The following is a 17228-nucleotide window of genomic DNA, read 5'->3' as shown; positions in this document are numbered from 1 at the left end:
CTCCTCTTTGAAGCTGCACTACTTTGAGGACCACCCGACCTTACTACCCGATGGGGGGATCCGGTTCATCATCTTCTCCGTGAGGAGCAAAGAGTACCGGCTCACTTTCAAGGAGATGGAGAAGCTGTATGGTTTCAATGCTGGTAGTGGAGAAGGAATGGAGGTTGCAAAGGAGGAAATGAGGTCCCTATGGCTGACAATAGGAGACAACATCCCCTACAAATCCACAAGCTCCAAATCCGCTCAAATTAGGAGCCCTGTCTTGAGGTATTTTCACAAGTCCCTTGCATGCACTCTTTTTGCTAGAAAAGAGACTAGGAATGTGTCATGAGCTCCATCTGTTAGACATTGCATTGTGTGGAGTTTTGGATAATGCTAGGAATGGTACACCACTAGTTGGAGATGTTGTGGATACTAGTATGGTGTTTGTACTGCTCGATCAGTTCCTCTACCTCAAGTCATCGGTGATTAAGAGAATAGAAGGAGGCGGAGAGATCTCCATTGGATGACTGATTACACCGATCTTGGTGGCTTGCGATGAGCCCTTGAAGGGAATTGTTCATGAACCGAGATGGTTGGACGTAGACTACCTCGTGCTGGCGAGTTTTTTGGCCTATGAGAGGCCTAACGATATGATGATTTTCAAGTTCATCCACCCAATCGCCGGAGCCACCCAAATGATCTTACCCAATGTGATGTGCACCAAGGTTCGGCTGGGAGACAACATCGACTTTGCACCACCTTTGGAGGAGCTGTACAATCTAGAGGAGGAATCCAAAGCCGAGAAGAGAGAGGAAACCGGGCAAAGACAGGGAGATAGCTCGAAAGATTTCGATTTTGAGGATTATGTGTGCTCTCAAAAGCAACCGGTTGGAGTGAGGGAAGCCCACAAGAGCATCGTATGGCTGAAGAGGATGAACAAGTTTTTGGTGAGGAAGGTAAAAGATCTTACCGGTTTGGTGAAGACTATAGGAGGTCAGATCAAGGAGCTGCAAGACAAGGCAAGCTGTGCCTCGGCTCCTACCTCGGCACACGCACCAACTTGGATGGGGAGAAGCGGACCGCTAGGAGGAACTCGAGGACTGCCACCTCCAGAACCTTACAGAGCATCATCATACGAGCCCCAAGCTGAGGAGAACATCATCCAACCTGAAGCATCACGGAGAAGCCATTCAGACGCCTATCCGATGCCTAACCCGATGGGATACACGATGCACTATCCGATGCACCCATCAAGTACACAATCGGGTGATTACTCGGGACTCTTCCCTCCTCCTTACCAGATGCCATACACGATGCCGTATACGATGCACCCTGCGAGTGGCTATACGGGTGATCACTCTGGACCTCTTCCGCCATATCCGTCGTACTACCCGATGCCCTACCCGATGAGCTACGCGGCCCACCCTCCATCAACCCTTCAGATGCTGGTCCGAGTAAGTCGTCCGTGCATATCTCCGAGCTCTCTGACGAGCAAACACCGGCACCTGCTGAAGCCGGAGACGACCCTAGCTACACGTTGGCGAGTATGGAGATTGCTGCAACCTCCTTCACCAACACATGAGGTACCACTTTCCTCCGATCTTTGTACATATCATTGCATTTAGTTTAATTCATTTTATGTGATTCTTGGATTCTTTTTCCAACATTTATTTACACAAAGACTGTGTAATTTAAGTTTGGGGGAGGGTCCTAGAATATTTTTAACATTGTGTTTTAATTTCTTAATTTTCTTATTTAAATTTTTTACATGCTAGTTTTATTCATTTGAGTCTGCATCTATGTGCATTGAAAAACCCAATTTTTTTTTTTTTTAAATTAAAAAAAAAAGAGAGTGTTCATGTAGTTGCATTTATATATTAGAATTAAGTCTAGTTTGTTTCATATAGGATTGTTGCATATGCATCTTAGGGGACAATGATTAAAACTACCTTGTTTAAAATAAAACCTTAGGATTGAAGCTATAGCCCTTAATCACAGTTTATTGTTGCTAGATCAATCTTTGGAAAAAAATGAAAAATCTTTGCTTAGATCCTTGCATCGTTTGAATGCTTCCTCCACCTTTTTGAACATTGGAACATCTCTATATTATTTGATTTATTTTGAACTTTAATTGTATTGCTTATGGAACTTGAATACTTGCTCATGGTAACTCTAAACTCGGCTTTGCACTCCATTTCTACCAATCTTTTTCGTTTAACCCGATTCATTTTTCCTACCCATGAACCCACACCTTTCTTTCAAACCTTGTTGTGAATTGTTGAGTGAGGCCATTTTCATTGTGCTATAGGTTGTGAAACCTTGAGAGTATTGAGAATGACAAAGAACTGCCTCTTGATTTAGCTAAGTTAGAATTTGAACTAGCTAATAGATTCGGTTTTGAAAGATAGGTGGTTAGTATGTTTATTTGGGGTTGGGTTGAGGAATTAAAGAAAAAAAGAAATCCCTAAGGTTACAATCAATTAGCTCTAAGTCTCTAAGTAAAAAAAAAGAGAAAAGATATTGCTATAGTCTCCTAGAAAAAAAAAATATATATATATATATATATATACATATTAGGAGTTTAGCAAAGAAAAAAAAGAAGAGAGCTAGAAGTTTAAAGTTTAAACCTTAGGGAGTAAAAAAAAAGAAGAAAATAGTTAAAATCAAGGATGTGGGTAGTGTAATTCTAGGGGGTTTGATATATATAAAAAAAAAGTGAATGAGAAAAGGGTAGATTATCAAGAGTTAAGCTTTGTATGCCCAAATTGTTCTCAATCTTAGATAGTTTTCACAACTGTCTAGCATTCCTTCTTTTGAGAGAAAACCACCCAAATAATTTGTTTTGAAACGACCTTACCAAAAAGCCTTAAACTTGAAACCGATTGAGCTTGATTCATCTTCCATTTGCAAGAATTCGCCAAACACTTAATTGAATGTGAAAAAGATGTTCTTTAATTTTAGTTGGAGGTTGAACTAGATCGATGCATGGTAATAAGTATAGAAAAATATTTGTAAGTATGTTGATTGATCTTAGCACCATTAAACTATCTTTAAGGACTATAGCTTGAATCCTTCGCTTAGCACATAAAGGTTATGAGTCCCCGTTTTCAAACTGCACCCTCTTACTTCCTTGCTAGAGGACTAGCAAGATTTAAGTTTGGAGGTCTGATAACTCTCTAATTTGCATGTTTTTAGCATCTCTTTTTGTCCATATTTTGCATTGTTCATACCCTTAACTTAGCATTTTTAGGTCATTAACTGTAGGAATTCACTTTTAGGCCATTTAGGGTGTTGCATTTTTGCATTTGCATATTTTGGATGAAAACAGGTGCTTAAGAGCCTAAAATGGGGAAAAACAAGGACAAACCCGAGCATGTACCCGAAGGAGCCATCGAGCTGGAAGAACAAGTACGAACCCAAATACGATCGAGGAGGATCCAAGAGCATGAAGAACAACCCGAGGACTAACTCGACCTCATCCTCGTGTACCTCATCGAGTAGACCCTCGGGCAGGTCTGGGAAGCTAGGTCAAAGGGGTTTCCATATATAAACCCCTCCTCTCCTTCCTTGCAAACAAGCACGCCGCAGACCCTCAAACAAGAGAGCGAGAGCTTCTATGAGAGAACTGAGCGACTCAAACATTTTTCCTTTTGTTTTTAGATTTCATTTCATAACGTTTTGTCATTTCTCTAGACTTCTATCTTGTACTCTTATCCTTCTACTTTATCGTTTATTAGAATGCAGTTTTCGTTTATATTTGTTGTTATGTTTCTTGCTATGATTTCCGAGTAGTGTAGTAAAGTTTCTAGGGATGGGATAGATGATTTTGTGTTCTTGATCGGTTAGGATGCCTTAGCTTGATTGTATGTGTTCGATAGATTTCCTTTTAGGTTGGTGTTCTTAATGCTGTCAACAGCCCGAGAGGGTGAGATTAGATCTAAGGTGCTTTACCAGCGAGATGTGTAGATGAGATGCTTGAATCAACCAATGCTAGAGGTTTACTCACTTAGCCTAAGAGATTAGATGAGTAAGGGGTAACTGACAATAATGAATCAGATCTTAATGCCTGCTTGGTCATGTTTCTCTGACGAGAGTTGGGTAGGGGAGTGATCAAGGTTGATTGTTTCTAGTGCGAGAGTGTTTAACAAGATTTTAAAGATTCATTGTCTAAGAAATATTTGCTTGAGGCATGTAAGGCATCTGTACTAGTCAAGAATATTTTGGATTCGATTACCCCATCCTTAGAAGCTTTCGTATTTTAATTGCTTGCATTTTCATTCATTACTCGATCTCTTACCCGATCAGGTACACGATAACCTGCATTGAGTAATCCCTCGAGTTGTTCATATTTCATTTGCCTAATCGATCACCCCACCCTATCCTGTACTGGAATGCTTGTATCGAGTGCCTAGGTCGTGTGGTTCTTTGTTTACTTTCTTTTCTTTTATCACTTTAGGATTGTTAGTCTAAAACCCTATTTTTTGGCTTGACTTGCACTGTTCTGATCATATCCTTCCTTCTAGCAATAAACAACCATTTGGATTGATAACCCTTTGTACTACAACTGCATAGGGAATTGATACCCTGGGTGAAAACCTGTCTTTCAAGATGTTCAATAAGATTGCAAGTCTTTTCTAATAGATAGAAGGTGAACTAGATTTTAGCACCATTGAATTGCATCTAAGGACTATGGTTTGAATCATTGTCTCATGCTCTTAGGTTTGAGTCCCATTTTTAAACCTATCTTCCTTGTTTTCTACTTGGTTTTTGCTACAGGACTGGCAAAGTATAAGTTTGGGGAAGTTGATATCTTGTGTTTTTATGTGATTTCAAAGCTTAACTCTTCATTGTTTTGTGTATATTCATGAGCATTGATGTAGTACTTTTATCAATTAAATTATTGAACCTCAGTTTGTAATGATCAACACACTAGGAATACACATGAATGCTAAAGATAAGCTAATAAGAAAGGGTTTTTTTTATGTAACAACTAGCTAGAAGCAACATTAAAATAAAGAAAACAAACAAACTCAAAGCAAGCAAAAACACAACTAAGAACAGTTTTAAAATTAAGATAAAACAAATGGACCTTGGGCAAGGTTAATGACTTGGGAGATAGCTAATCAATCCTAGATGTCTAAGCAAACAATCAAGAACAATCCTTAGGTAAAGAACACTTATGTAAATCAATTCACTTTGATAATAAAGATTTTATGCAACTCAAGCAATCATCAACAATTTCCAAAGGCAATAACAAGATAAGCATGCATTAAAATCAAGTCTTTATACCACTAAACACCCTAATCATCAATTTCCATTGGCTAGGAATGAAAAGCTCTTCAATAGTTTGGTTCAGGAATTTCATCAAACACCTTTTGGGCATAGTAGTCCTAATATCTAGAATCAACTTGATAAAAGTTAATCTAGCATTATAATCACCAAACAAGAAAGGAATCACATAAATAAAGCCCTAGACATCAAAGATCAATCATCTATCTCCCTAATCTACCAAGCCCAAAATCGTAAAAGATCTACTCACTCATCATCATATCACACAAAGGAAATAGTTTTGATCTGTGTGAAATCATTATTAGAGATTGTAGAACAGGGAAAATAAAAGAGTTAACTATTAAAACTTCAAATTCAACATAAGATTCAATAAACCCATAAAAGCAAAACTTAAAATCCCTCAAAATTGCTAAACAAAAGATAAGATAAAGGATAAGTCTCCCCTTAATAGGGTTAGAGTATTTATAGGAAAGTAGAATAGAACCCATGATGTGAGCACGAGACCAGATGCGCAGCCAAGAATGCTCGTACCGGACCAAGATGCCCAAGATGCAATCGAGACGCTTACACCACTCGCGGGACAACAGCCGGCCAATGCACCAGAGATCACTCTCGGAGCTACGACGCGATCTAAGAGCTCGTCCAAGACCACAAGACAGAAGATCAACCGGTTCGTGCAAGCATTCGTTCAAGAAGGTGACCCGGCCAAAGAAGTTTAAGTGGAGACCGTTCGCACGGCCTTCATCCTTACCCAAGGATGAAGGCGACCAAGTCGTTAGGGTCATGACCTGTACTCTTTTTCCTTACTCCGGGTTTGTCCCACGAGGTTTACCGGAGAAGGTTTTAATGAGGTGACGAGCCCTAACGCAACCTCCACGTTTTGAAGCCAATGATGTGGTTCCTGCGTCTAAGCCTAAGCACGTGTTATCTTTACTTAAAGCTATGCGTTTTGAACTTTGTCTAGATCTTTCTTTTTGTAACGTTAAGTATTGTGACGTGTGTGGTTCTGTTTAAACCACTTAGAAGGGAGACGTGTTCTCTATCAAAGGAAACACGTCAAGGGCAACCGTGTGCAGACCATAGTGAGTCCGTGTGTCCTTAGTCTCCTTCTAAAGCTAACACTATTTATACCCTCTTTTCTTCTTGTAAAAGCAGACTTGAATGAAATATAAACTTTTCCAAAGAGCGAATATTTGTATCTTGTCTCACTTCTCTCTTTAGACCTAGTTCGGGATTGTTCTATCGAAAAACCCTAGCCGATCTCGAACCGGGTTCGCCATCGACTAGTCTGACCATATCGCGAGAAGAGTCAGCCCTCGCGTGTCGTCCTTCAATCCACCTTCGTTCCATTCCACTTAGTGGAACCATCATTTGGTTCACCAGCCGTTTCCTAACCTCGACGGTCGACTCTCATCGAACCGTCCATACGCGAAGTCGAGGCCAACTTTTGATCTCGCGTTCCACTCGTTTGTTTTCCATCAAACTTCGTTTCCACCGTTTGTTTTCCTACTACTTTCGTTCTACCAAGTTTGGTTCGAGGAAAGTTGCTTCTATCCTAAGCATCCTGAAGACAAGCCGTTCTGTTCGTACCACAAGACGACCGGTTCTCACATCAGCTGGTATCAGAGCTTAAAGGTCCTAAAGGTTGTATCTTTCTGAACCCAAAGCTCGTTTCTAATTTTGCTTAAAGTTTGAATCTTGAATGTTGCTGGTAGTATCGTTTGCTTTCGCTTGTTTCCCTTGCTTCGTTTGGTTTAAATTGGTCCATGCGTATTATTGTTGATAGATTGTGTAGGTTGTCGTTTGCTCATCGTGTTCTTAGTTTTGTTCTTCCGTGTTCTTGTTTAGAGGAAGATAGATCGAAAAAGTTTAGGATTTGCTTGCGCGTTTGTGCTGTGGTCCCAAAAAGTTTGTCGTTTATCGATTTTGCTTTTGCTTTTGATTAGTGATAGGTTTACTTTTGCATCGCTGTCATCAATCATTGCCTTGACCTAAGAAAATATCTATTTGTGGTCCATTGAAAGTAATATACTCACAGATATTCGTTCTTTGTTTTGACGAGGTTTAAATCAACCGGACTGCGCATCGTGTACGGAGCGAGCCACGTCACCATTGACCGTCCCTACAATCACCATGGCCGAACAACATCCACCAGAGATCCCTTTACCTCCACCGGAGATCGGCACCACCTTGACGGCCCTTTGCAACGGCATAGAATGCTTGGCTGAGCGAATAACACATCTTGAGCTCAAAATTCCCCGAGGGAAGATCTGTTGCCCATGCGGCACCAACGACAAGAGCCGGATCGAAGTGATCAGTCCGACGAGGACTATGAACCGCGTCCAAGAAGATGGCACTGACACGACCACCAGTATGAGGATGCACCACGGCCTAAAAACCTGGTCACAAGATGACGGCGCCAACTTTTACAGGTAAATCTGACCCAGAGGCCTACCTTGACTGGGAGAGCCGAATGGACCACCTTTACTCCTGTCACAACTATCCGGAGCTTCGTAAGATTACTTATGCTGTGGCCCAGTTCACTGACTACGCGCTTACGTGGTGGGATCGCCTAGTGGTCAAGCAACACTGCAACCATAACCGACCGATCGCAGCTTGGGAGGTCATGATGAGGAGGCGATACGTATCGCCGTTCTATCACCGAGAACTCCAAAAGAAGTTTAGGAGGCTCACACAAGGTTCGCTGTCCGTTGAGGAGTATTATGAAGAGTTCGAACACCTAAGCAACCGACTCCAAGTCGAAGATACCGAAGAATCCCTCATGGCGCAGTTCCTTGACGGCTTACAAGATCGGATCGCGCTAAAGGTCAAACGCCAACCTTACCAAGGGTTCGAAGAGTTGCTGCACCTATTGGTGCAAATTGAGTCCCAGATCAAAAAGAAGACCGCTACTGCGAGCCGAACTCGAACTCAGGGAGTTCCAAACTGGTCACCAAACGGGTCAACCTCCAATCAGCCACAAGATAAGCCGAAGACGGCCAATGTTGACTTGAGGTTTAAATCTAAGGAGCCGGCCACCAACGATCGTCAAGATCTATGAGGTATGACCAATGATGTTCTAAGTCGAGACATCATTTGCTACAAGTGTCAAGGACGAGGTCATTATGCACGGGAGTGTCCGAACGCTCGTAACATGATCCTCACCAAGTCCGGAGAGCTTGAGTCTGAAGGAGAGGCGGCCGAAGAGAACGATCAGTCCGATGCAGAACTAGAGGAGGCCGTAGCCAAACCAGACGTCGGAGAATTCTTGATGATCCGACGTATCCTCAATACTAGTGTGGAGACCAACGACACAAGCCAGCGTGACAACATTTTCCATACGCATTGCACTGTAAGTGGGAGGGTTTGTGGGTTGATCATCGATGGTGGATCTTGCACTAATGTGGCAAGTTCTAGCATGGTCAAGAAATTGTCTCTTAACACCACAAACCACCCGAGACCTTATAGACTCAAATGGTTGAATGACAAAACCGTGATTCATGTCCAAGAATAAGTCACGGTTCCGTTTAGTGTGGGTCCTTACAAAGACCAAGTCTTGTGTGATGTGGTGCCGATGCAAGCTAGCTACCTCCTTTTGGGGAGTCCTTGGCAGTTTGACAAAAGGACCACTCACTGCAGCCACATCAACCAATATTCCTTTGTGCATGATAATAAGCGTATTTGTTTAAAACCATTGAGCCCCACACAAGTTCATGAAATGAAATCTAAGCTGTCTAAGGATTCAGACTCTAAAATGAACTTTTTAATTCAGTCAAGTGATGTTAGAAAGTCCCTTAAGGACTCCAACCAAGTTTTATTGATGGTGTTTCGAGATTTGTTGGTTGAAGGTTCGATGGAGGCACTACCGGACGTTATCTGAGATGTTCTTCGACGCTTTGCAGACGTGTTCCTAGACTAGTTGCCCGAAGGTCTACCACCGATTTGTGGCATCAAACATCAGATCGATCTCGTTCCTGGAGCCCAATTACCGAACCGTCCTGCATATCGAGTCAACCCCGAGGAAGCCAAGGAGTTAGAGTGATAAGTGGCCGAACTCATTTCCCAAGGCTATGGACGAGAGTGCCTCAACCCATGTGTCATTCCTGTCCTACTCGTACCAAAGAAAGATGGAACCTGGCGTATGTGTGTTGATTATCGAGCCGCGAACAACATCACGATCAAATATCGACACCCTATACCAAGGCTAGACGACATGCTAGATGAGTTGAGCGGCTCGAGCATTTTCTCGAAGATCGATCTCAAGAGTGGCTACCACCAAGTAAGAATGAAGGAAGGGGACGAATGGAAAACCGCATTCAAAACCAAGCAAGGTTTGTATGAATGGTTGGTAATGCCATTCGGTTTATCTAATGCACCCTCTACCTTCATGCGATTGATGAACCATGTTGTGGTTTGTTTTGATGATATTCTTGTGTATAGTTCATGCCTATCGGATCATGTCATGCATCTTTAATATGTTTTAAACACTCTCCGCGAAGAGCAATTGTACGCTAACTTGAAAAAGTGTGTCTTTGCTGCTAATGAACTAGTTTTCCTAGGTTTTGTTGTAAGTGAACAGGGACTCAAGGTAGACGGAGAGAATATTCAAGCCATCAAGGAGTGGCCCACACCTACCATTGTTTCACACGTCCGATCCTTTCACGGCCTCGCCAGTTTCTACTGCCGGTTCGTGAAAGACTTTTGTACGGTCGCGGCGCCTCTTACCACGGTGATCAAGAAGAACCAGGAGTTCAAATGGGGGGGGGGAGATCAAGAACGAGCCTTCAAGGAGCTTAAATGGCGTCTCACTGAAGCCCCCTTACTCGTCCTACCCGACTTAACCAAAACTTTCGAAGTAGAGTGTGATGCGTCCAGCGTAGGCATTGGAGCGGTTCTCACACAAGGAGGCAAACCGGTGGCCTATTTCAGTTAGAAACTAAGCAGCACTACTCTCAACTACCCTACGTACGACAAGGAATTGTATGCATTGGTCCGAGCCATGGAGACCTGGCATCATTATCTTTTGGTCCGGGAATTTGTGATTCACACGGATCACGAGATGTTGAAGCATTTGCGCGGCCAGACTAATCTCAAGAGGAGGCACGCAAAATGGCTAGAGTTCAACGAGTCATTCCCCTACGTGATGAAGTACAAGAAGGGTAAAGAAAACATCATCGACGACGCTTTGTCACGAAGACACGCCCTGATCACCACCATGCGCCAAAGTATTGGGGTTTGAGAGCATCAAAGGAGCGTACGCCAATGATGCCGAGTTCGGTGATTGTTACAAGAACCACTGTAAAGGTGTGTTCATCGAGTTCTACGTGCACGAGGGTTTTCTGTTCTAGGGCCGACTTTTATGCATCCCAGCTGGCTTGATTGTGACTTGCTGATTCGAGAAGCGCAGAGTGCAGGCCTGTCCGGGAATTTTGGCATAACGAAGACTTTGGCCGTGCTCCAAGAACACTTTTATTGGCCAAAGATGCGAAGTATGGTGGAGAAGCATTATGGACGTTGTGTGGTGTGCCGAGCGTCCAAGTCAACTACCCACCCACATGACCTATACACGCCACTACCGGTGTCGACAGGACCGTGGATCGACCTATCGATGGATTTTGTCCTCGGTTTACCACCTTTACACCATAAGGACAGCTTGATGGTCGTAGTGGATCGATTCTCGAAGATGGCACACTTCATTCCGTGTAACAAGAATCACGACGCGGTACAATTGACCAATCTCTTCTCCAGTCAAGTGATCTGACTCCCTGGTTTACCACAAACCATTATTTTGGATCGAGATCCAAAGTTCCTTGGCCATTTCTGGCGAACCTTATGGAAGAAGCTTGGCACCAAACTGTTGTACTCCACCGCCGCACATCCGCAGACCGACGGCCAGACCGAAGTTGTGAACCTATCCGTTGGAGCCTTACTTCAGACAGCGATCGCAAGCAACAAAGGATCATGGTTAGAGTGCGTCCCACTCATCAAGTTCGCCTACAATCAAGCCGTTCATTCGGCCACTAAGAAGTCACCATTCGAGGTCGCCTATGGATTTAAACCTCTTACGCCGATGGATCTGTTGCCATTACCACCGGACAAGGTCGAGAGTCAAGACGGAGTTGCAAGAGCCGAGCTAGTCTAGCAGCTTCATGAGGAGGTTCGAGCAAACATAGAGAGGAGGAACAAACAATATGCGCGTTTCTTGAACCATGGACGCAAGCCTATGTTATTCAAGCCGGGAGACTGGGTTTGGCTGTACCTAAGGCCGGAGCGATTTGCACAAAAGAGGAAGGACAAGCTTAGCCCACGCGGCGAAGGACCTTTCCAAGTCATCGAGAAGATCAACGATAACGCCTACCGCCTTGAACTGCCAGGTGAGTATAATACTTTGACCTCATTCAACATTATTGAAATTGTCCCGTTTGATGCAGGTGACGACGAAGAAGTTTTGGGGACAAAACCGTCTCAAGGGGGAGGGAATGATGTGAGCATGGGACTAGATGCGCAGCCAAGAACGCTTGTACCAGACCAAGACACTCAGAACGCAACTGAGACGCTTACACTACTCGCGTGACAACAGTCGGCCAATGCACCAGAGATCACTCTGGGAGCTACGCCGGGTCCAAGAGTTCGTCCAAGGCCACAAGAAAGAAGATTAACCGGTTCCTGCAAGCATTCGTTCAAGAAGGCGACCCGGCCAAAGAAGTTCAAGTGGACACTGTTCGCACAGCCTTCATCCTTACCTACGGATGAAGGCGACCAAGTCGTTAGGGTCATGACCCGTACTCTTTTTCCTTACTCCGGGTTTGTCCCACATGGTTTACCGGAGAAGGTTTTAATGAGGCGACGAGCCCTAATGCAACCTCCACGTTTTCAAGCCAATGACGTGGTTCCCGCGTCTAAGCCTAAGGACGTGGTATCTTTACTTAAAGCTATGCGTTTTGAACTTTTCCTAGATCTTTCTTTTTGTAACGTTAAGTAGTGTGACGTGTGTGGTTTTGTTTAAACCACTTAGAAGGGCTACGTGTTCTCCATCAAAGGAAACACGTCAAGGGCAATCGTGTGCGGACCATAGCGAGTCCGCGTGTCCTCAGTCTCCTTCTAAACCTAACACGTTTTAAACCCTCTTTTCTTCTTGTAAAAGCAGACTTGAATGAAATATAAACTTTTCCAAAGAGCAAATCTTTGTATCTTGTCTCACTTCTCTCTTTAGACCTAGTCCAAGACTATTCTATCGAGAAACCCTAGCCGATCTGAAACCGGGTTTGCCATCGACTAGTCTAACCGTCTCGCGAGAAGAGTCACCCCTCGCATGTCGTCCTTCAATCCACCTTCGTTCCATTCCTCTTAGTGGAACCATCATTTGGTTCTCTAGCCATTTCCTAACCTCGACGGCCGACTCTCATCGAACCGTCTGTACGCAAAGTCGAGGCCAACTTTCGATCTCGCGTTCCACTCGTTTGTTTTCCATCAAACTTCGTTTCCACCGTTTGTTTTCCTACTACTTTTGTTCTACCAAATTTGGTTCGTCGAAAGTTGCTTCTATCCTAAGCGTCCCAAAGACAAGCCGTTCTATCCATACCACAAGACGGCCGGTGCTCGCATCAACCCGGGTCAACCCAAAACAAACTGGATCAAACCCGGTTCAAAACTAAAACAAATGTGGTATTGGCTCCAGCGGCCATGGCTTGGCCACTTGGTGTGGTCGCGTGGCTCCATCGGCCATGGTTTGGCCACTGGTCCTGCCCGCTGGTAGCTCCGGTCATGCGCGTCTCATCTCCCATCAGCCATGGTTTGGCCGCCGGTCCTGCCCGCTGGTATTTCCAATCATGTGCCTCTTATCTCCCATCGTACATGGTTAGGCCGCTGTTCCTACCCGCTGGTAGCTCCGGTCATGTGCGTCTCATCTCCCATCCGCCATGGTTTGGCCGCTGGTCCTGCCCGCTGGTAGCTCCGGTCATGTGCCTCTTCTCCACTTCATTCTTCTTTGCTTCTTTGCATCAAAACAAGCCCAAATGCTCCAAATGTGTTGAGATTACTTCAAGAACCTGAGAGATAACACACTAGATGCAAATGCTCCTAAAACAACCTAGAATGACAAGATGATGCAACAAAACTATCCAAAAACAAGGCTTAAAACTCAACAAAAACACAAGATATCAAGCATTTAGGTTGTTTTGGTTGCATTTTGCATTAAGTTTGGTATCTCAGGTGTTGGAGTAGAGATGTACAAGAAAAGTGTGCTTTGGAGCCAAAGAAGTCAAGAATTAGCAATATAATGCAAGACGCACATTTGGATGCACACAAGATGATTCATGATTCGGAACCAATCTGCAGTCCCTCAAAGATCGAAACTTATGAAGACCTTGCCTTGGGACTACCAATTATAGATGTAAGTATAGTTGGTTATGCTGCTCATTTATTTGCAAGTCAATAATTGGTAGTTATAGAAGAGATTGAGATGCCTTGTTTGATGTTGTTTCTTATTTGTTTGATTGATTGATTGTTAGTTTATGTTGCAAGTATTCTTAGGCATTAGATATACTTGTATTTTGGTTGAGTCATTAGTCTTGTTAAGATTTAGAAAGGCGATAACGTGATTGTCCCAATGGCTCGAAGTGGTTAGCTACCAACGAGCACTACTTGACGAAGTAGTAAATTTTACCATAAGGGAATAGGTCCCTTGTACAAGGTTTTAGGAAAGGGATGGGAACCTTCTAGCATTTGTGGCTAAGGGTCGGGGAAGCATTTCCTGGTGGAAAATCCGTATCGTAGAAGATCAAAGACCTTAAGGTGAAGTTTATTAGTATCGTACAAGTTATAATGTGAGTCGTTGTGCAGGTACTCTTTATTTGAGTGCTTTAGCTTCTTTGAGCATTGTTTGATTGTGTGATTCTCTGATTTACTTAATGCATGTGTTGGTTGCTTTAGTTGCTTTTTGTTGTTAGAGTTCAAGTTGGGGTGTTGTTTAGAGGTTAGTTAGGTGGGCTCAGTGAGTAATCTAAGATTACTCATGTTGCTACCTTTTGTTTTGCAGGTATTCCCTTTTAGGTAATCCCCTAGATATCACAGTGATCATAGGCTAGCCAGATTAGATGTTTTACAACTATTTGCTAAAAAACTGGAAAATTTTATTATATATAGTTTTCTTTATAGGCCGGAAAACTATACTTTCTTTGGTAACAATTTAAAGTACGATACTATACTAAGTGAGAAACGATTTGATCTAAACCAAAAATCGTTCAAATGATATAATAGTCCTGTCCGGACTGACACAACTCGCGACCATGGTACGGGTTGAAAAACCTTAGGCCATGATCAAGAGGTAAAGATACTCTAGATCGGTTGATTTGGGCAAACAAATGCGTTTCAGGAACTACTAACGACTGATTACAGGCTTCATACGTGACGCTCCTGCTTTGTTTTAGTTATAGGACGGTTCGAGGGTGTTACAGGTTAAACATTGGCGGCATTATTTATTCAATAGCAGTCAAAACAAGCTATCTTCTCGTCATGCTTCTTGGGTCTTTTATTTTCAGCAATTTACCTTTGTGATTAAGCATACGTTTGGTGTATCTAACCGTGTGGCCGACGCATTGAGTTGTTGACATGTTATCCTTTTGGTTCTAGGTGTTTCATTGCCTAGATTTAGTTCATTTGTGGATTTACACCTTGTTGATACTTTCTTTGGTAGCATATTTACAGATGTCTCTGCTGGCATCACTTTTGATTACACCATTCATGATGGTTTCTGATATCTTGTGTTTTATGTGTTTTTAAAGCTTAATTCTTCATTGTTTTGTGCATATTCATGAGCATTTAGATTGTTTAGGTTGCATTTTGCATTAAGTTTGGTATCTCAGGTGTTGGAGTAGAGATTTACAAGTCAATAATTAGCAATGTAATGAAAGACACACATTTGGATTTGGATGCACACAAGATGATTGATGATTCAGAACCAGTCTGCAGTCCCTCAAAGATAGACTCGTATGAAAACCTTGCCTTGGGGTTTAGCTCCAGAATTCTTCATCAAAGTTATTGGACATTGAGTAAGCTTTACAATGGAGGTGATTTCAGGCCAATCGGATGTGCCACTACAAAAAAAAGAGGTGTTTTGTGTCGCTTCTTTGAATATTAGCATCAGTTATAATTGATGCAAATGAGTTTTACATCACTTATTTAAGTGACTCTGGAAGTGGTGATGCAAAATATTTGCATCGGTTACTAAATGTTTGCATCACTTAATATAGTTGATGTTAATATACATCGGTTGTTTAAAGTGATGTTATTTTTGAATAACTTAATATAACTGATGTTATATTAGCTACAGTAATAATAAGTGATGTTAAATATTTATATCAATTGTGAATAAGTGATGTTAACCATAGTGTCAATTATTAGAAGTGATACCAATATTGTATCATTTTAAAAAATTGATGTTAAATGTTTAAATCGGTTACAAATAATCAATGTTAAAATTAGTGTCAGTTTTCAATAAATGATTCTAATAATTATGTCATTTATGTTAATTGATAAAAAAATATAATAAATAAATCAAAATAATTAATTGATTATTTAAATCCAAAAGTAGTATATAAAGTAAAAATCAAATTGCATCTATACTAGTATTTTTGCAGCAGTTTTTGCTCAAAAATACTTTTTGGAAAGTTTTTGCATTTAATGCATTGACTTTAATATTAGTTACCAAAAATTTCAAATTAATTATAAGTAAGTTTTAAAAAATAAGGAAAATTTTCTACCTTATTTAAACATAAATATATATATGATTATTTTTCATTTTTATTTGAATTTATATTTAAATTATCTTGAATTATTCTATAATACATTTAGTTAATAAAAATTGTGATTTTTACCTACATATGATGTAATACAAATTTTTAAAAACAGACATATATAACTCAATTTACGGATATAATATCCTACATCGCCTAAAAAATTTGGGCAATGGTTTAGAGTCATACTACAAAAGAGACCAGAATGATTCATAATACAAAAATTTTGATTTATCAGGCATTCAAACTTTAAAAAAAATTATTTGGTTTATTTTGATTCTTTATTAAAGATTTTTAAAAATTTAAATATTATAAATATTTATATTTTATAAAAAGTAGAATTATTATAAATATTTATATTTTTTAGAAAGTTAAACTTTATAAGATGTTAAAAATATTAATAATATTTAAACGTTCATGAAGTTTCAAATTTATAAAGTTTAAATATTATAAATATTTCAACTTTTTTAAAAGCTAAAAGACCTTTAAAATATTAATATTATATTTAAACTTTTACGAAACTTCAAATATGAGAAATACTCAACCGTTTTAAGAATTCTAATAATTATAAATATTTAAAATTTATAAGAAGCGTCAATCTTATAAAATGTAAATGGTTACAATCTTAATAATTAACATAGCAACTCAAGCTAATATTTATAATACAAGACAATAAATATAAAAAAATTAAGATGATATAGTGCGAGTTAAAATATCTCGAGACGGAGTTATATAGCGGAACGGGTTTGTCGATATTTACAAAAATTTAAAATATCATTAAATTGGTGTTACACAGGTAAAACATCATTTTATTATTTTGTTAATACTATCTATATCAGAGAATAGATAGTATCAAATTAAATTGATTAAATAAATATTATGTAAAAACAAATTCTATTGTGGTATTATATGGTTTAAACTTTAAATCATAAAATTAAAAATTATTATATAATTATAACATATTTAACCAATAAATAAAATTTATAACTTAAATGTTTTAGTTATAAATAATTTGCACCACAGTGTACCGCGGGTCCTAATCTAGTAATTCATATAACAGAATTCATTGTTGAATCTTGAACATAGAAATCCTAGCATGGTATTAAAAAAGACATTAAGATCAACTTCATAACCCACATGTTCGCTACGTTCCACTAAGATTGA

General features: G+C 40.7%; 1 pseudogene; it reads right to left on the bottom strand.

Moving 5' to 3' along the window:
* The window catches only part of LOC104733764, a 17516-nt pseudogene continuing 17401 nt past the window's right edge, over nucleotides 17114-17228 (bottom strand).

Source organism: Camelina sativa, chromosome 12 (genome assembly GCF_000633955.1).
Source record: "Camelina sativa cultivar DH55 chromosome 12, Cs, whole genome shotgun sequence".
NCBI classification, from domain to species: domain Eukaryota; kingdom Viridiplantae; phylum Streptophyta; class Magnoliopsida; order Brassicales; family Brassicaceae; genus Camelina; species Camelina sativa.
This window is presented reverse-complemented; position numbering and strand designations above follow the sequence as displayed.